We start from the raw sequence: 21,781 nt of genomic DNA, 5'->3' as shown, positions 1-21,781 counted from the left end.
AAAACAAAATGTGACAAATTTAATTGTTACAACACCATTTTTTTTTTCAAAAATAATTCACTATTTCAAGTATTGTAATTTGCACAGTAGTCTCGCCATCACCACTATTATTTAATACCATTTATTATTTACCTAAATGGCACTTTTACTATAAAAAAAAGTGTGCATTTTTTTATCTTAACCATTAAATTTTGAAATAAAAATCGCATTAAAAATAATAGAATGTATTGTATTGTTTTGAGACATTTTCAAAGCATTTTACAAAAAAAATAACAATATACACCAAAGTTTTTTTACGCGGTTTTTTTTACGCGGTACCGCGTAAAAAACCGCGTTATTTCAAAACCCGTCGTTTAAAAAACCGAGTTTTTTTTTCAAAAACACGCGCAAAATAGTCAGGATTACATCCAACGTGACTTGACTTTTTTACGTTTTCGAAATAACGCGGTTTTTTTCACGACGTTTTTTGAAATAACGCGGGTTTTTTACGCGTTTTTTTTACGCGGTACCATTACCGTCGTAAAAAAAACTTCAATGTATCCTCATGTTTTTCAATTGTTCTATCAATCCTTTTTTTTATTGTTTTGCAATAAACTAAACAATCTAATTAAAAGTTAACTGCCATAAATGACAATACAATAACAATTATTTGAATAATGTCGAAGGCATCGTTGTTACAATAAAAATATAATATTATTGGTTGCTATCTGTGAGCAATTTTCGTTTCCCGGTAACATTTCTGTTCAGCATTAACGACCCGTCAGAATTATATGCATGTTATCGAATTGGTCTGCTAGGAACATTTTTTTGTTATGATTTTTGTTATTTTGCCGCTTATGCAGACAAGTTTATAACTTAATATAGGGTATTGGTTCCCTTATTAAGCATGTGCCTCCCATTTTCATCCTACGAAAAACAAGGGATTGAAGTGCTGTTTGTTTTGTTTCATATTTTTCTATTTTTTGTTAGAAGTGAGCACCCATGAAAACAAAAAGAACGGAATCAATCGGTGTCGTAATCGCTTGTTTTCGAATAGGATGAATATGGGAGTGTGAGATTACTGATAGCACACATACCCCATAATAACATGAAAATAACTGATTCCATTGCTCAGTTATTTTGCCAAAATAACGCATTATATTATGGTATTGTTATTTCCTTCTGCACGTGCCTTCGGCAAATCACGTCAATAAAACTAAAGTTAAATTTGTATGATCCGATTCCATTTCTTGTTCAGTGAATTCAATAGTGTACGTCGCGTCTTATAAGCTAAATAAAGCATGTTTTGTTCTTGGGCATTGCTTGTTTAGATTACTTTCGTGGATTTTCAAACAGAAATTTTAAATTTTCTCGTACATATTTTCTTATTACACATGGGGCGTCCATAAATGACGTAGCTTTTTTTAAGCGATTTTTAATACCCCCTCCCCCTCGTAGCATTTCATCACAGATTCGGATACCCCCCTATAAATGACGTAGCTTGTTAAACCCCCCCTGGACAAAATTTTCAATTGAAAAACGCAAAGAAAATCGATACTTTATTCTGATATCAATTTTAACTTGTATGTTTAACGAATAGTTATTATGAAAAAAAAACAATAGAAATAAAACATTGCCGACTGCCAGGTTCAGATCGCCGATATCAAGACCATAGGTGCAACCAGTGGAGATTATCATCGAAGCTATTATCGTCGCACCACCAAATCGAAGTCGTCGCTTGAAGCACATGCAAAGTTGCAGCTGTGAAGTAAATTTGAATCAATTTTTTCTATTGCGCATCATTAAGCTATTTAAGAGCTACAACATGCACTAATCCAAATTTGGTTGCGACATTTCTAAGTAGGTTTAAAAATCAATTTTCGCAACCCCGGTCACTTCGGATTTTAACTAAAAGCATAATACATAATGCCTCAATAAACCGCCCATCGTTCTGCATGAAGCCGAAGAACAGGAAGTTGAAGCTTCCAATATAGTTAATCTGTATTGCAATCTGTAAACTGTAATCTGTTAAGAACAGTAAATTGGTTTCATTTGAATAAAATGTTCCATGATATTTGAGGGACCCTGCAGGAGTTTCTTCTAAAATTCTTTAAGAATTTCATTCTAGAATTCCTCAAGGAGCTTCTTTTGGAATTCCCATTTTTGAGAATTCCTTCCTTTTTATTTCTCCAACACTTCCTTCAGAGATCCTTCAGGAGTTTCTTCTTAGTTTCCACCAAAAGATCTTTGTGAGATTTCTCCGGGAGTTTTATTTTCTAAGGTTTTTTTTTTAAGTTTATCCATCGTTTCCTTCAGGAGTTCTTTTAAGGTTTTCTTCTCCTCTCTTCCACCAGCAATTTCTTCAAACATCTGTTCGGGAATTTTAACCGGAATTTCTTTTGGGATTCCATCAGAACTTCTTTCTGGGATTTCATCAGAACTTTTTTCTGGGTTTCCAGAAGTTCCTTCTGGGTTTCTTTCAGGAATTTCTTCCGGAATTTAATCAGATATTCATTCCGAGATTTTTGTACGATTTTTTTTCCGACATTCTTTCAAAACCCCTCCAGGAATTGCTTCTAGGATTCCTCCAGGAATTCTTTTTCGGTTTCCATCAGAAATTCCTTCTTGGATTCTTCTGGGTGTTTCTTCTGGGATTCCTCGAAAACTTGCTTTTAGGATTCATCCAGGATTTTTTTACGGTATCCCTCCATTCTCTCCTTCCAGTATTCCTCCAGGGTCTCTTAGAATTCCGCGAGGATTCCCTTTACGGATTTCTCCCATAGTTCCTTCTGGAATTCCTCCTGGATTTTCTTTCTTAGATTTCAACAAGAGTTCTATTTGGATATCTTCCGGGATTCCCTAAAAAATCGGTATTCCTTAAAAAATTCTTTCCGAGATTCCATCAAAAATTTCTTCCGTGTTTTCTACAGAAATTGAACCAGGAGCTCCCTCTGAGACTCTAGAAATAGCTCCTTTTGAGATTCTTCCAGGAGTTTATTCAAGATTTCTGCAAAAGTTCCATCTAGGATTGCTCCAGGGACTCCTCACGGGATTTCTTTTGGAATCTGTCTATGATTTCTTTTCAAGATTCCTCCAAGAGTTCCTTCTGAAATTCTTCTGGAAGTTCCTTCAAGGATTCCTCCAAATCTATTTGGAATGTATTCAGAAGTGTTTTTCTGGGATTCCCAGTGAGAATTCATGTGGAAATGTTATCCTTCTCCTGTTGGGGAAACCTATTAAGAACACCATGAGAAATTCCTTACAAAGCTGCTAGCGGAGCTCCTTAAGAAATTGTTGTAGGATTTCTTCGAGGAAGTCCTGTAGACATTATATAAGAAACTCCTCGAATAATGCCATTATGCCAAAAACTTTTTTTTCCTTTGTACGCAACACATTATTCTTTAAGCAGGATTTCAAACCATTTTCTCAGAAACAGTTGTTGCGTCCGATAGCTGTATTATGAAAGGAAGCCGGCATTTACGTCCATTATTTGTTATTTACATTAATGTAAATAGAAAGAGAAATTATGCAATATATTTTTTCTTCGATTTACTAATAGTTAATGCGAGTAAAAATGTTATTAATTACGAAATACTTTATTCAATAGGCTTAGTAGAAAGCTACGTAGCATATCATAAATCCCTACCCTTTCGTCACACTTCGTCACAAAATCACAAACACCCCCCCTCCCTCCCAAAATGCTACGTCATTTATGGACGACCCCAACAATATTGAATGATTTTAGAAACTAAGGAAACATCCATAAATGACGCAACATTTTTGACACCCCTCCCCCTCGTTTCCTAGTTTCTCATACCTTTATACATAACTAATAGAAAAATATGATACAACTTGCTTAACAACCCTTCTGGGATATCATCTGGAGCATACACTGAATGATACATTCATTCACCTAATCCTTAGTGTATAAAACATTTTATTATTGATGACACGTAGCAAACTCAGAGACTCCTTATTACGAAAAATAATGAAGCACTACAAATGCACATTAAAATATAGCATCTTGTAGTAGAACACTACAAATGCGTAATAAACTAGGACATCTCACAAGGACATATACAACACAGAACATATATTTTAGCCCTGTTACCCTAGTGGATAACAATTTCCGATGACAGGATGACGAGGTCTCATCAATGTTGTTGGTCCACCAGTCAATCCTGTATTCGTGTTTTTCCTGGCAGTTTGCCTTTAGTTCGCAGCATTACTTGCTTTCATAGCTTGAGTTTTGTTTAAGAATTTTTAATCCTGAGGGGGCACCCCGATTTGGGTTTCATCGCTAGAGTTCTTCTGAATGTTGGCAATCGAAATAATATCGCGGGCCTCTATTCTGCCAGAACCCTATAAATGTGCATTAATACTAGGGGAATATTTACAAGTTAAAAAAACACATTTAACATTCAAAATAAAAATTGTAATATCATCTCTTTCCCTAAAATACTACGTCATAAATGAACGATCCCTAATATTTCATAAAACACAAGAACTTTGGAACGTTATTTTGGATTTTTTAGTAATCATGTTTTGAATCCGGATATATTCTCCATTACAAATATACGTGAGGTGGTCAGAATGTTTGGGATAGACATTTTTTTTTCTCTCACAAAAAAGTTCAACAAATTGTAACTTTGATAGAGTGCAGCAATCATTTTCAAATTTTGACTGTTTGACAACCTACACAGCAAAAAAAATCTTGTGATATCACATCACTTTCGCTGCACATCAATCGCGTCGTAAAAGTGATGTGCAAATTACATCCTTTCCACACAGCAAATTAGCCGCCGTAGCTTGAAAGTGAGTCTAGCAATCGCTAGAACCGGAACAATAGATGAACCATATATAAGTAAAATATTGGCATGGATACGTACACTGATCCGCTGATTGTGAGGCATATCCCTTACCTCTCGGCTATTTTACCGAGTTTGAAGCAAGGTGATAAATATGATACTGCTTATAAGTATCCGCTGGAATGGGTTTGTTGACACTTTCCGGTGCCTACCAGGGTGTACATGGTGAGTGTGATAATTGTTGGAAAACGATGTGTCCGAGTGAGATTACGTTAGAAAATGGATACATCGCTAGAAATTACGCGCCTGGAAATTACAAAATTATTTGCTGTGTAGATAGCTGGGCAATTTGTTTTAGTTATTACAAGTGAAAAAATTATAGCGATTTCATTTATTTTATGTTTTAAAAGTAAATTGGTCCAATTTTAATATGCATCCCATTACTTTTTCAAATTACTTCCGGCTATGTTGTTACTTTCATTCAAAACATATTTATATTCAAGTCAATTAGAGGGAATTCATTTGAACTATAATTACCACCTTGAATTTTGAAACGATGTTGAAGTTTTGAACGATTTGGTGTTTTATTAGAAAAATAATCTAATCGTTATGATTTGTGTTAAAAATTTTGAGTTTAGTCAAAAGTTTTTCATAGCTCAATTTTTAAATCATAAATGCTCAAAATTCCATTGTATTCGATTAATTGAATCCGGAGATATAACAGCTCAAAATTAGCTATCGGCTAATTATTCCTTTTTGTAGAATCCTTATAACTTCGTGCAGAATAGACCGATCTTTTCCAAATTTTGACCACTGATACACAACTAGTTGATTAACTTACAGTGAAAATACAGAGAATATTTGATGCACTTTTCGAAAAGTTACAGCATGTTGAACATTTTTTGGAAAGTAAAAATTTTGCCTGTCCCGATCATTTTGTCTATCCCCTGTATATGCATGCATTCCAATCAAAGCATTCCATCAGGCTGCCCTTCTTTGGCATTAAACTCATTCGGCCTTATGTAATTCGGCATAATGACTTGATACTGTTTTTCGTTCATAGATATTCCAAGTTAACAAAAGCTATTTCTCATATTTCAAGTTATGTAAACCATTTTGAAATTTATAGATTTGCAGCATAAAAAGCATACAGCTACAAGAAGCATTGCATTCTAGAGAAATACTAAATCACTTGGCAACACCGCAAGAATCTCTAATTGGCCAACACAACATTGTACAGTACACGTTTAACTCAAATTAAAAACGAAAACATAAAAAAAACAAATGATTTTTCATGGTGTAATAGCATGATTCAAATAACAATAATAAATTATTTTTTTTTTAAATTCTAACGCGTAATAATTATTTCTTTAGTCGACCTACTGATAATATTCACTTATCGTAAGAACTATATCGGCTTGATTTTTTCTGAAAAAAAAAATACAATACATCAACTGTATGTTTTATTGAGAACCGTATAACCTTCAATAGGGGAGACTGAGGAGACTTGATCCCTGGGGAGACTTGTTCCCCCCATATTTTCTCGGAATCAAAAACAGTTTTCTTCTAGCATATTTTTTCCAAAACGACATCTGGACAGACGAAAATGTTTTGGCTACAATTGATTTTAATTGTGCATTGAATTATTTTTTAATAGCTGATGGTTTGTTTTCAGTCTTTCAGAAATCTTTTAGGCGATTCCGAAAAATCTCAATAACTTTGTAAAAATTCAACCAAATCGTGTCAAAATTTCACTGCACATAGTATAAATAAAGTACTATCAAGCGTATTTATTCAAATATGGCTGTTATATAAATATTTCAATTAATGTAGCTTAGTGTATACAACAGTGGCATGGGGAGACTTGATCCCTCGAGGATTACACACACATTATACATGTGAAAAATAAAATTCAATTTGGAAGCCTCTATTTACTCGGAATTCTAGTATATTCAATGATAAAACGTGTCAGATAATTATTATTTTAGTACAAACCATGAAAAGGGGGATCAAGTCTCCCCATTTTCAAGATTCGGCATATCCTTAACAATTTAAGGAAATCTTATAATTTCTAATACACCGTATGCATCAAAAATGCAAGAAAACTTGAAAAGAAAATGAATAGGAAGCATCTGGAGTTATTTTCCCTTTAAATTAACCATGTGCTCAAAAGGGGATCAATTTTGACCCATTTTTGAAAAATACATCATAAGACATGCCTCCATAAAAACACAGTTTTGAAAACTTTAACAATAATTTAAAGTCTTTCTGTTTTGTATAAACTTGCAATAGATGTTTACCTGCTATTCTGTACGAAAAATGAATCTAGTTTTGTGTTTTTTCTTAAAGTTACAGGCAAATTAAGAAAAAGGGATCAAGTCTGCCCAGTCTCCCCTAATATTTACCATGCAATTGGGTTTTTAAATTTTGAAAAATGTATTGATTTTTCATTTGGCATGTAGATTCAGAATATGAGATTATCTCAGAACTGCTAAAAAAGCCAATTCATCGTAAATTTTTATCCGGGTATAAGAAACTTAATACAGTTTGAGGTTTTGTCAGACTTTTTTATGGTGATCTATTACTGTGATTAAGCCAATTAGTCTTGCGTCATTCATGCTGAAAGTGATGGAAAAAAATAATAGTTTACTTGATCAAATCAAAATATCTAGTAACGATTCCATTGAGTAAAAACTAATTTGTATATCAGCATGGAAAGTAGACAATAACAGCACTCCATACACTGGTAACAGAAGTTGAGAAAACTTTTAAGGCTTAAGAGATCTTGTTTGCTGAAATTCTAGATATTGTGTAAAACATAACTGATGATTGACGTTCTCATTTTTCATTCGCGTTTCGCTGCATTCTTTCTCAGCTGAATGCATGAGTATTTTCTTACACATCATAAAATGTCCAATTTTTGGAAACAGATATACATAATCGACTCAATGAACAAACAGAACAGATAGCAAGGCTTCCAATTAATCACTATACGCAAGTTTTGTGGTGATTGAAAGTATAATCGGTCGTTACGGCTCGGTTATGTATTTCAGTGGAAATTTTCGCTGACAGAAAAATGAATGAATATGTGAGAAAACTCTACGATTTTGAGCGACAAACTCACAAAATGTGGGTTCTTCCTTCGGAAGGGAAGTAAAGTGTGGGTCCCGAGATGAACTAGCCTAGGGCTAAAAATCTCGTTAATACAGATAAAAAAAAGGTTATGATTAGTTGGCGATTCAGTCATCAAACGGATTGAAAACGATGATTAAATTTTCATCCAACGTTAAGCTTCGTATGGAAGCTTCTTCAGGGACTCAATTTGTATCGTTTTTTTTTGTCTAGTCAGATTTATTAAACGTTGAAATGTCAGTATTGGTTGAGTAATTTGTTTTGGAGGTGGTAGCATTACGGAAAGCACTAATTTGATAGGGTCTACTTTGGATGGATTATTTAGTAGACCCTATCAAATTGATGCTTTTTTTAATGCTACCACCCCCAAAACAAATTACTCAACCAATACTGCACAGCAAAAAAATTCTTGTGATATCACATCATTTCCGCTGCACATCAGTCACGTCGTAAAAGTGAAGTAAAGATTACATCCTTCCCACACAGCAAATTAGTCGACGCAGCTTGAAAGTGGGTCTAGCAATCGCTAGAACCGGATCGGTAGATGAATCATATATAAGTAAAATATTGGCATGGATTCGTACACTGATCCGTTGATTGTGAGGCATATCTCTTACCTCTAAGCTATTTCACCGAGTTGGGAGGTAGATGATAAATATGATACTGCTTCCAGGTATCTGCTGAAATGGGTTTGTTGACACTTTCCGGTGCCAACTACGGTCTACATGGTGAGTGTGATAATTGTTGGAAAACGATGCAACAGGGTTTAATTACGTTAGAAATTGGATACGTCGCCAGAAATTACGCGCCTGGATATTACAAAATTATTTGCTGTGTGACATTTCAACGTTTAACAAATATGACTAGACGAAAAAACGGTACAAATTGAGTCCCTGAAGAAGTTTCCATACGAAGCGAAACGTTGGATGAAAATTTAATCATCGTTTTCAATCCATTTGATGACTGAATCGACATCTAATCATAACCTGAAAATATGTGAGAAAATTCTTCAACAACCATGCGTCTCCATGGAATCACATCGGAAAACCTCACGAGAAACCAACAAAACACTGAAGAGGTCGATTTTCATTGTAAAATCTAATGAATTTGCATGGGTTCTCCATCACACAATGATCCCAGAGCCATACAAAGCTGAACAAAAATATTTACACCGAATCTATTAGAGTTAGAAAACGTTTCTTCATATTTTTTGTACACTGTTTTTTCATTACTTTGAAATGATCGCCTATATTTTTTATGTCTTTCGTAAAAAGTTTTGTAGTTATTATTTATTAAAAAATGCTCTATTCTCAATCAAAAAAGTGATTAAACAAAATTTGTTAGAAAAAATATTCAGTACTTCATAAATGACATAGAACAATCCACACATTGTAACTAAAATAAGTGCACTGACCCTGGTAAACCTTACATGTTTTCCCGACAAAACAGTTGCTGAATAAGTGAAAGAAGAGCCAATAAACTCCCGTGTGTGGTATTGCCCACCACCGGTTAACACATCTGCCGTCGACTAGTATTTATACAGAGTGATTGAAAAGCCCAGAGGCTACGAGAAATTAAGAAAAAAAAAATAAAATAACGAAGTCTGACACAAATCATATCGGACCAGCAGCGGATCGAAACCGGATTATTTCACCGTAGCGGACGTGCGATACCAACCATCGAGACGGAAAAAATGCGGCAAATTGGTTTAGAGGTAAGTGACGACGACGGTTGGTTGGTGTGTGATGGACACTTTTATCTGGTCTTCGTCGGCGTACATCGTCCATCGTTTCATCAGATGGTTCGAATTGTCGACGTGCATGTACCTGCAGACAATCTTCGGGATGATTTCTCGCAATTAAAAGATAACCAATTTTTAGGTCTGACTCAGTTTGTCGCTTGCCGCGACGACATTGAATGTCATCAGGTGTACTTGAAAAAAAAAAATAAACAACAAAACGAACGACATTGAATTTGGGGCATGGCCGGAATGTGTGTTTTCCTTCCGCTCACAGGTCTGTCGAATAGAGCTTAAGTTTTGGGGCATTTGTGAGGAAATATGTTTGTTTTTTTTTTGCGCTATAGATGTGACACAATCTTGTAGATATTTGCTTGTTTGTAACCAGTGAATCAAAATTCAACCATCGCGCAACAATAATGATAATGTCGCAACCTGTATTTGTTGCGACAATCCACCCAATGCGACATAAGTTTGTCCCAATTTAAAAATAATAGGATAAACAGCGCCACGCATACCAGGAACCTAAATATTATCGAACTTGCATGAACCTAAAATCTTTTTTCATTGGGTTTCAGCTTATCGTCTAACCTTTCAGAAAAGCCTTTTTTCAAAATATTCTATCGATGAAAATTGAAATAAATCAAGTTTGAAGATTTTCTATCAAATGAGGTAGGTATATATTCAGAACATAATTTTGTTGATCATCCCGAACTGAAAACAACAAGGCCTTGTGCGTGACCTGTCACATACCCAATGGTCTCTTCTTAGTTTTATAAACATTATATTCACTTGTCATTTCTCCGGCATCTGTGTTATATGATCAGCCCAAGGGGGGTCTGCCGTGGTTAATTAGCTCATTTTTTATTTTGTGGGCTTCGTGGTCATGCGGTTATTGGAGTTAAACGTTTAGGTGTTTATGTAGTAAGTCATGGAGCAAGACTCTGAAGAAACTTTTCGTGAAACGAAAAATTTCTAACTAGCTTCTGTGTGTTGTCTGTTATATGGTGGTATTCAGTCTGTTCAGCGTCTGGCAAAACGGTGTGAAATGCCAAAAAAAAAGTTTTGGTTCATGCAAGTTTGATAATACTTAGGTTCCTGGTATGCGTTTCTTTACGTTTCGGCAATGTTTCTTGTCATCTTCAAAGGAATAATCTTTGTTCGTTCTGTGTCTGTTGAACTAATCAAATGATTTGTTGAAAGAGTTTGTTGACTGCTTAGCCGAAAAATTCAACATTCAGTGCACCCAAAGAGTCGAACACTCAAACTGCCAGTTATACGATACGTTTTTCAAAGCCTCCTCCAGAATCCCAATGTTAAGTACTTGGCGATTTACAATTTCGGATTTCGGCTTAGGCAGTCTTTGGTTTTAGCGTTGATTGTTTCTTATCTTCGCCGACGTTACGATCCTCTGATCGGACCTTCTTCAGGGCTCGATAATAATCAACTGGTCAATTTATAAAAACTTTAAAAAAAAATTTACTTGGCGATGTTAGCACCACAGCATGTTGAAACCCCATATTTTGAATTCATATTGTGTGTAAAACCTTGATTCTATTTCGCACCATGTTCATATATTACACCATCATTGAAGTGCCCTAAAGCCACCCCCCCCCCTACGCAAGATCCCTGCACACGCTAGTGCAAGGACTTCCTCCGCCAAAAATGTGACGCTCGGCGTCCTTCAATACGTCTGATGCAGCTCGCGCCAGCTCTCAGATACATGAGCTTAGCATATCGCCTGCAAGACCTCCAAGTACTCAGTAGCAAAAAAAAAACCGAACCGAATTTTCCTCCAAAAATCCGTCAAGTTCAATCTTTTGTAACTTTGGCAATTATCAATAATTTTGACTGAAAATTGCACCACTTCATCATCAGTTTATATTGACAATCTATGGTCAAAATTTCAAATTAATAGAAATTTCATATTTTGAATTATGATAAGTTATGTGAAAAAAAATTACTATTGAAGAAATCCGTATTTTAGTGAAAAATAGAAGTAGCTTTCTGAAAATGTCACTGCAGCGTCAGAAAATATAGGATCAAATTCTCATCCAGTGTACCTTATTGTTAGCAAGTTGGCGGGCATCACTTGGTAACGCATTGTAATGTATAGTAACGCGTGTAACATCACTTGTTTGCTTACAATAAAGTTTTTACAGTAGCCAACATTTGAAATTCATACACAAAACTACAAACTACTTGAAATTCATACACTAAATTACAAACAATTCATTGACATATGTTTGTAACAGATTACGCGTAACACACTATGTGTTACGAGTGGGATGTCATATCATAAATAATAAATATACGGAAATTTAAGTAAACGCGTCATACAATATTAATTGTTTATTAAAAACTTAGAACTAAACATGGAATGAAACGAATTGACGTCGGCTTTTCTGCTGCTCCGGTGCTTCATTATGGTCAATACGGAGTGAAAACTGTGGGCATTAGTATGGGACAAACATCAAATTCTCGCTCCAGTCGACTTTTTTGATTCCATTTAGGTCCCATATGAACTGTGCAAAATTTCAGCGCAATCGGTGAAACTATAATTTAGCGCAAGCGGTTCAAAGTTTTCATGGGATTTACTATGGGGAAAGTTACACTTTCAGACAAAAAAATACCAGAGGTCGCACCTTGCCTCCTTAATTCAAATCGATCAATGTTTCTTATAGGAAAATCATTTATGAAATTTTCCTTCGAAGACCGCAAAACGATTGGATACTTGTGGAAAAAGTTATTGATTTAGGGTAAGTGTACCAGTTATCGCCATAGTGGTTCCCTATTTGGCCATAGTCGAAATTTAGAAAGTTTTCAAGCTTTGACCTATTATGAAAGTTTTAGTAGCAAGGATTGATATGTATCTTGTGATTAAAACACATGAAATGACGCAAAATTTTGAATTATCTTAAATAACCACAATGGCTAAATAGGGAACCACTATGGCGATAACTGGTACACTCAGCCTATTACCGATTAGTGATCCAATGAACGGCTTTTTGTTTTGTTTCATTTTAGCAGCACTGTAAATGCTACCTTGGCTGCTGCTGTTTCTGGGGGTGGTGTACCTCCCGCCACCCCATGCAACAACGGCAGCAGCAGTGCTGCTGTTAAAAAAAGCAGTTCGTTGGATCACTAATCGGTAATAAATCAATAACTTTTCCCACAAGCATCCAATCGTTTTGCGGTCTTCGAAGGAAAGTTCTATAAAAGATTTTTCTACAAGAAACGTTGATCGATTTGAATTAAGGAGACAAAGGGCGATCTTTGGATTTTTTTGTTTGAAAATGTAACTTTTCCCATAGTAAATCCTATGCAAACTATAGTTTCACCGATTGCGCTGAAATTTTGTACAGTTCATATGGGACCTAAATGGGATCTAAAAAGTCGACTGGAGCGAGGATTTTTTTCCATACAAGCGTGTCCCATACTAGTGGCCATTCAAACAAGTACTTCAACTTTGACGATAGCTGTGGCCCAAATCACCTGATTACAATTATTCAAATTTCGACCACATCATTTCCTTTATTTTCTGACGCTGCAGTGAAATTTTCATAAAGCAACTTCAACTTTTCACTAAAATACGGGTTTTTGAAAATAAAATGTTCAAAAATGACTCCTCTTCAATTTCATCCTAGTAAAAGGACGATAAGGATGACGTCACAAGTTGACGTCCAAAATTGAAGTTTACATTGCTAAATAGCGTGCCTATTGCGGTAGGGGTAAAAAAGATGACTGGTGAACAGACGCTGAACAGACTGAACATAACTATCAGCATATAACCGACAACACACAAAAGTTAGTTAGAAATTTTTCGTTTCACGAAAAGTTTTTTTTTCCGAGACTCTCTCCATGACTTACTACATATACACCTAAAGGTTTACCGCCACTATCCGCATGACCACGAAGCCCTTCTTGTTCTTCTTTATGACTCGACGTTCGCATTGGAACTTGGCCTGCCTCTCTTCAACTTAGTGTTCTTAGAGCACTTCCACAGTTATTAATTGAAGGGCTTTCTTTGCCTGCCATTGCATGAATTTGTACATTGTGTGGCAAGTACAATGATACATTATGCCCAAGGAGTCGAGAATCGAACCCGCCGTCTCCGGATTGGCGATGCATAGCCTTAAACACTAGGCTAACTGGAGACCACGAAGCCCACAAAATAGAAAAAAAAAGAACTAATTAACCACGGCAGATCCCCTTGGGCTGATCATATTACAGATACCGGAGAAATAACAAGTGAATATAATGTTTAGAAAACTAAGAAGAGACTATCGGGTATGTGACAGGTCACGCACGATGCCTTGTTGTTTGCAGTTCGGGATGATCAACAAAATTATGTTCTGAATATACCTCATTTGATAGAAAATCTTCAAACTTGATTTATTTCAATTTTTACCGATAGAATATTTTGAACAGAGGCTTTTCTGAAAGGTAAGACCATAAGCTGAAACATTCACTATACGCGCGACATGAGACGAGACATAACACTGTCCGACATTGTCCTGTTGATGGGCGACATCGAGCCCGAAACCGGTCGACGAAAGGTAAATTTTAATATCTTGACGATAGTAAGAACTATAAGTGTTATGTCTCGTCTCACGTCGCGCGTATTGTGAATGCCGTTACTGTTCTTACGTTAGCACAAATCACGTAAATTTAATAGTCATAAGCTGAAACCCTATGGAAAAAGATTTTAGGTTCATGCAAGTTCGATAATATTTAGGTTCCTGGTATGCGTGCGAGGGAATCAAGTTCTAGCAATCGACAGCGATCTTCGTACGGAGGAAGCTCATACGAGTTATTTCAGGGCAGGAACCGTAGTGCGTAACGGATGAATTTGGACTGCACCGCTTCATCCAGACGTCATGGTAGGGGCTCCAAACCACTACTGCAGTTTCCAGAATTGATCGTGCCAAGGAGCAGTTAAGGGATCGCAGACAAATGAGGATCGGTGAATTCCTTGGATATCCGAAAGATGACCCAAGGTTCTTGTTGGCCTTCGCAATAACGAACGAATAATGTTCCCTAAATGTGAGCTGTGTGTCGAAAATAACTCCTAGGTCTTTGAAACTAGAAACTCTTTCAATCGTACCACCCTCAATTGAGTAGGGTCACATATGTGGATTTTTTTTACTGGGAAAATGATATCACGGCACATTTTCCGCCGCTTATAGAAATGCAGTTGTCCTTGCACCAGTTGTAAAACATGTCGACAATCTTCTGTAGCTGCTTGCAGTCATCAATTGACTTCGCGATGAGGAAAATTTTTAAATCATCTGCATACACTAGTCGACATCCAGCAGGAATAGTTAGGCAAATATCGTTGAAATACAACGAGAACAGTAGAGGTCTTAGCTTACTTCCTTGTGGGACGCCGGAAGAGTTGATGAACGCAGCGGACTGGCAATTATCCAGCTTCACACATAACTGACGGTCTACGAGATACGACTCCAGCCAATTTACAAAACTAGGTGGAGATCCCAAGTGAAGCATTTTCTGTAGCAGGAGCTGATGATTAACTCGATCAAATGCGGCCTTCAAGTCAGTATAAATCGTATCAATTTGAGCGCCCTCCCTCATATTTTTATCCCCGCAATTGGGGAAAATCAAGCCACTGTGTCCAATAAGCTAAGCTTTTGTGGCGTGGCCTAATATTGACTGAGTAGGGGGATTAGGGGCATAATGGACACCCGGGGCGAAATGGACACCCCTGTTTTTGCCGAAACCGTTGACTTTTATGTTAAACTTTTAATGCATAAGTGTAAAGCAACAAGTCATGGTTCTATTTTTCAAAAGTACCATTTATATTGCTCCAAAATAATCAAAAAATCATTGAAATTGAAATATGTTCTTCATATGGTGAAATTCTTATAATTTCGAAGCACCAGCAAATAAGATATTACGAGTGTTGGAGTGTGTCCACCATAAAAACAAGTGAATTGTTACCTTACCTACATGTATACGGAGATTTAGCAATGGATGAAGTATTTTATTTTTGATCAGAATTTACTTAAAATAGCAATTTTAATGTTGTAGTCAACTCGGGGCGAAATGAACACCGGCAATTACAAATGGGTGTACGCGCATTGCATACTGTTAGGCGTTTTAGAGAGTTTGGAAAAAATCAATCCGATTATTTTAGCCTAAAGTTTATTTAATTAACTTTGATGTTATGTAAACTCGTCTAAGATGGAGTATTATATCTGTGGCATTGATCTCCGTAGGCAGACTACTTAACTGATCGATGTAATCAAAGATTTAGCATAAAATATGCATGGGTGTCCATTATGCCCCGGTGGGTGTCCATTTCGCCCCGTACCTTTCCTGCCAGCCCTAAAAAACACACGATTTAGAATTCGTTATTTCTTCACAATAAAGACATTCTACCTGCTGTAAATGATTGAAATACGGAGGAAACAAGTTAAAGTTGTAAGTCAACTGATAATATGTTAAATTTTTCTTCGTTATACAGGTCTAACGTACTCATTTGCTTAGGGTGTCCATTATGCCCCTAATCCCCCTATTTATATGTATCAGCATGGGTTGGTGATGAGTCTCAAAAGACTTTTTTAGTTAACATGTATGGATAGCAGATCTTCTTCGTCCGCGAGTAGCCGACCTCTACCTGACTCTCTGCTAAATATTGTTTTCGCTATTATTTCTTCCGACATTCGCACTACGTGTCCAGCCCACTGAAGTCTTTCGTATTTTATACGTTTCACAATATTCGCATCTTTGTACACTTGGTACAACTCGTGAGTCATGCGTCTGCACTACACTCCATATTCTTGTTTCCCACCGACAATGGTCCGCAGCACTTTGCGCTCGAAAAGCTCGAAAGTTCTTCGGTCTATCTCCTTTGACGTTCACACCTCGTGACCGTAGAGGGCAACCGGAAGAATCAGCGTCTTATTAAGAGCGAATTTCGTTGTCGTTTGCAGGTTACGGGACCTAAGATGGTTACGCAATCCATAAAAGGTCCCTTCTTCACCGTGCTTGAATCCAACCAAGGTCACGAACGAGGTAGATACTTCGTCTGCGATCCGAATACTTGATTTTGATCCATCCAGCGTTGCTCGTATCAGCCTAATTAGTTTCACCTGAAAACCACGTTCTGACATTATCTGCCAAAACTAATTTATTTTCACAGCATCGTACGCTGCTATAGTCATATACAAAGGCAGATGGCAATTAAACTGTCCCTATTCCTTCAGAACTATGATAATCTTTTTCCGCAATGTTCAAGAAATATAACAGTCATTGTTTACAATTACCCAATTTTTATCATTCTTTGAAATATAAGAATTTTTACATTTCTTCCCTTAAGTTCCCTTAACACCCCATTTTCATATTTTCGAAAAATCCGCACATTTTGTTAAATATCTTACATTTCTGCAAAATATCTTCAAATTTTATAATCTATATGCATAGAAGGCACCAAGACAATGATCGGACTGCTTTTCCTGAAAGTTTTAAGAAGAAGAACCCATGAATTAATGTGGTCGAATTTTTTTTTCGTCCCTTTACACCCTATTTTACGGAACAGGTCGGACTCGATTATCCGGGTGACCCTAAAATTATTTCACCCCGGAGAATCGAATCACCCGGATAATCGAGCCATGCTCCTTTTCTTTTATTTTTGATGTTCTTCAATCAAAAACTGTACCTTAAACATAAAAGTTAACATTCATGACGTTGTAGTGCCTAAACTTAACGTCTGGTATTATTACAAGCATGTTTTTTGAAAATGAAATTTTAGCTGAAAAATGTGAAAAAATAAAAACAATTTTCAAATAGGCTAAATCTTATTTACAGGTGTTGTATTTGTTGTTTATCACATTTTTTGACATACTGTAATTAAAAAATTTGTAAACACAGCAAAAACAAAGTATTTCCCGGATAATCGAGCCATTTTGATGCATGCAATCAAAAGTTATACACTATTTCCCCTGGCTCAATTTGATTCTGTACACTCTTTGGTAAAGCATTCGTCCAGCATACAAGGGCCGTGGTTCAAATCTCACCTGAGCTTTAATTTTCCTCATTTCACGCATAATTTATCCATCTGTAATTAAGTTCGTTGAGTTAGTCTGTTGTCTAGTGTCGTGCTTCCTTCAAAGAGCGAATAGCTAACTGGAAGCATTGAACGTGCGTGTTATTGACCACACGGATTGCTATACTGTAACTTTGAGCTTTGAATAAGTCAACGCAGTTCTAATTTTCGTGAATAGAATGCTAGTGCAATCTATACAATTACAGCTCACCCGAAGGAAACTAATTTCGTACAAACTTCAAATGCATTTTAAAAATAGTGAACCAAAAATAGAGAAATCAATAAGAATCCAACTCACTTCAGATCGGTCTGATCAGCTAATTTTGTTTTCGTTCTTTTCCTTTCGTCTGGAAAACGGAAATTTAATCTTAGCAAGGGCCCCTACGTAAGCTTATACTTTTTAATCAACCTGAAACAGAATGAATGAACGATAGGTACATGCATACAACAGCTGATGCTATGTGTTAGCTTTTTTCGCCAACCTAGGACAGCCATCCAACATATGGTGGTTTTAATTTAAACAACATTAAAACAACGTCAGCTGCAACAGCCACTGGACTGGCGTTTGAAACGTTCAGAACGCTTTACTGGAGCAGCATGCTTCACGAACATCTTAAGGAGAAACTTCAGAGAATACCAATATGGCTGCCACAATGGCCGACTTGGACCCCTACTCACGTTTTCAAGAGCACCAATCTTGAAAATTCGTAAACAAATGCGCTGGATTTGGAAAAGCTGCCTCTTTTTGCAAGTGAGCAAAGCCAGGATAAACAAGTGCGGCTTGGTTCGAGCCCTCGTTCGTCAGATTTGTGCCTCTAAAGTTTGTATGCAAAGTTGCAATGGGATTTGTTGACGTTTCACCTTAAATATTCACTAAAAATGTCACCAATTGTGGCTTTTTGCCATTTGGTACTGAAATTTTTCAATTTCATTACACTATCGGCAACTGAAGTAATAAATGAGCAAACGATCAGCAAGTGAAACCCGCCGAAATATTCGATTTCTAATCTCTCAACTTTGACTCTATTATGTTAGTTCAAACCACCTGGTAGTGTAGACATAATAAATCCTTCAATCCAGTTCAACGTAACATCTCTCTTCAGTTCACGAGCTCTTGAGAGTTGCCCGGTGATAATCTCTTCTGGTATAGGTATACGCATTCCAAAATGAGTGTGTAATCAAGCGAAAGAAAGTAAGATGTTCGGTTAAAATCGAAAGGCACGATGCCGCCGGTGGGCACATTGTGCCTATAGGAAAGTGCGAAGCTCGCACTGCTGATGCTGAGAGGAAGCTACAGGCCCAGGGAAAAAACCACACTCTATACAAAAGCAGACGGGCGGCGTGCGGCAGCTGAAGTGCTTGGCATGTAGCAATGATCTATACGGTCGCTCGTACCTACAATGCACAAGAAAGTCGAATCGCCCGTAGTTCGTCCGGTAATGCGCGTCGCACGCGGCGGCCTTTCGGCATGCTAAGGGTATCCGGTATGACCCATAAGGCCGCGAAGGTGTTATCGCACGAGGATGTGCGTTTGATTCCCGGTCGAACCAAAAACTTTTCGCAATGAAACTTGTTTGACCTCCTTAGACACAGAGTGGTGATTTGAAAACACGTTAGTGGTCTACAAATTCCGACCAAAATTAATCTTTTAGAACATGGTTAAGCACTAAATTTCACACTAACATTTACATTCATTTGCTCTTCATCACAATAGGATAGCGTATAATCAACAATAGTACACTCATTGCACAATTATGGGCCACACACAATTATTAGTCCCTTTCCACTTTACTATAGATAAATACTAATTAATTGCAAGCTTTTGTTAGCCATTATCATTTTTCGTACATAACTTAATTTGTTTTGTGTCACTATACGTATCGCACACAGGGTTATATGTCAAAACATACATAGGGTATGGAACCATTTGGGCAGGAGCACCTATTTTGGGCACTTGCTGCTACAACTCAGTCAATTTTGAACCGATTGCCTTAATTTTTGAAACACAGTATCTAGCCATGTTCAAAAAATCAGGTCAATCGGTTTGAATTTAACTGAGTTATAGCACCAAGTGCCCAAAATAGGTGCTCCTGCCCAAATGGTCCCAGACCCTATTTTCAATATTTTTTGTTCGGTGCAAAACCATCTGTCAAAGTAACGTTTCGATTGTGAATATCGGAAAATGCGTGCGCTGCTTTCGTAAGCTCTGTGAAAGCGAGTTTTAGTGATTTTCAAGTGTGAAATGGTATCGTCACCAGAACAAAGGTACAATTTACGTTCTTAATGTGGAAATTCATGTGATTACAGCTAAATGAAGCTTATTTCAGGCCAAATTTAAGTGACTCATTATTGAGCCAAGGAACACCGAAAATCACACAATTTTGGGTCACTTTTTGTGCAGCATAAAATTGAGAGTTCTGCGTACATTGACATTGTATACTTTCAGGTGTTTATCGGTGGTTGTGTTGGAGATTTTGTCCCAAATTTGAAAAATTTATTCCAAATCTTGAAAACACGCTTTGTTAAGAGATTTGAGACCAGGTTTAGATTCTACTATAGTTTATCTATCGAGCAGAAGTGATTATTCATTGAAAAAATAGACAAAACATTATTGTTGAGCCGATTCCTCTTGAGTGACCCATAATAGGCTACAAGTTGACCCATAATTCACAGATAAAAGAAATGAGGTTTACACGTCATGTAAACTTCATTTCAGACATGTAAACTTCCAGTTATGATGGTTTACATGATATATCATGTAAATTTGTGTTATATGTCATGTAAAAACTCTGAGTCATGCTGAATTACATGACATATAATGGAAGTTTACATGATATTTTATGAGATTTACATGACATGTCATGTAAGCTTCTGTGAAATCCCACGCTCCAATCATGTGCATTATATGTCACAGAAATTTACACTATCTTTTCGATCTGTGTTGTTACACAGCCAATTTTGACCCATTATTGTGGTTTTCAACCGCCTAAAGTGAATTTTACAAGCAGATTTTTATATAAAACAATAAAAAGGAGTTTCAATGAAGAGAATATAAAATAAAAATAATGAAAGTGTTATTTTTGAATGAAAAACGCTTCATTTTATGAAATGATTGCTCCTTGAGTGACCCATAATTGTGCAATAAGTGTACGCCACATTACTCGGTTTGCGACTGCTGCGACTACTGAAGGACCGCGGGTGCTTGGTGGTCTAGTCTTCACACCATCTATCACTTTACCCATGGCAACCATGCACCAATGCGTGAACCATCAGCCAAAAATAACCATTTCCCAACCACACTCCGAGATCCGCATGACCTTGTGCAGGCTCTCAGGACTCAACGGCCTACATAAGTGTCCGTAAGCGATTACAATCATCACTTCTCTCCCTTTCCCACATTGACCTGCAACCAGACGTAGCGGGCGCTATTCTCGCTTGAAAATAGAAGAGCACCAATACTCACACTCTGAAGATGCCTGTTAGACCCAAGCGACTATCTCATTGTTTTTTTTGTGTGCGTGTATCTAATAGAGGTAATAAACTATAGAGGGAGAATGTCGCTGGCGTCGCCGTCGCAACATCTCTTGCTGGCGAAGATAGGGAGGTATATAAGTGTCAAAGCGAAAAAGTATGCAGTTTGACAGATAGATACCCGGGATGTTTGCGAACGAGAACAAAGGGAACAGCAGCGACATTCGTCCTCTATAGTTTATTAACTCTATTGTGTATCTGATCTGGCGATACTAGAGTAGCAACTACGGCCGGCCAATCAAGCTCACGCTCAAGCTCAAACCAAGCTCAATCTGGGCTCGTGGCCATTACCCTGATTCGAATTCTTATAGACACTTGGCTACGTATCGTATATCGCATACCCTTACCACTAACCGGTGAAGAATGATGTCGTTTTCTCCGCTCTATATTTTGCATCTTTCGCTTCATTCGCCCCGGACTAAAGGCTTCAATTTCAAGTGGCCTTTGCTTGCGCAGCGCGCGCGTAAATCAGCTAGCAATAACAAACCCCCGAACGGCTTCATCACGCAGATTGCTCTGCGCTGA

The 21,781-nt window shown here is 37.0% G+C and overlaps 1 long non-coding RNA gene across 4 annotated transcripts in view; it reads left to right on the top strand.

Moving 5' to 3' along the window:
• The window catches only part of LOC134291520 (uncharacterized), a 60,860-nt gene that overhangs the window by 1,218 nt on the left and 37,861 nt on the right, over nucleotides 1-21,781 (top strand). For 3 of the 4 annotated variants that reach the window (XR_009999132.1, XR_009999134.1, XR_009999131.1), the window contains one exon: nucleotides 9,369-9,633. This is a non-coding gene — a long non-coding RNA (uncharacterized LOC134291520). Of the gene's footprint in view, nucleotides 1-9,263; nucleotides 9,634-21,781 lie in introns of all 4 variants that reach the window. The other variant, XR_009999133.1, reaches the window with a different exon arrangement.

This window comes from Aedes albopictus, chromosome 3 (assembly GCF_035046485.1).
Source record: "Aedes albopictus strain Foshan chromosome 3, AalbF5, whole genome shotgun sequence".
Classification (NCBI taxonomy): domain Eukaryota; kingdom Metazoa; phylum Arthropoda; class Insecta; order Diptera; family Culicidae; genus Aedes; species Aedes albopictus.
The sequence above is the reverse complement of the archived record's forward strand: the minus strand, read 5'-3'. Positions and strand labels throughout refer to the sequence as shown.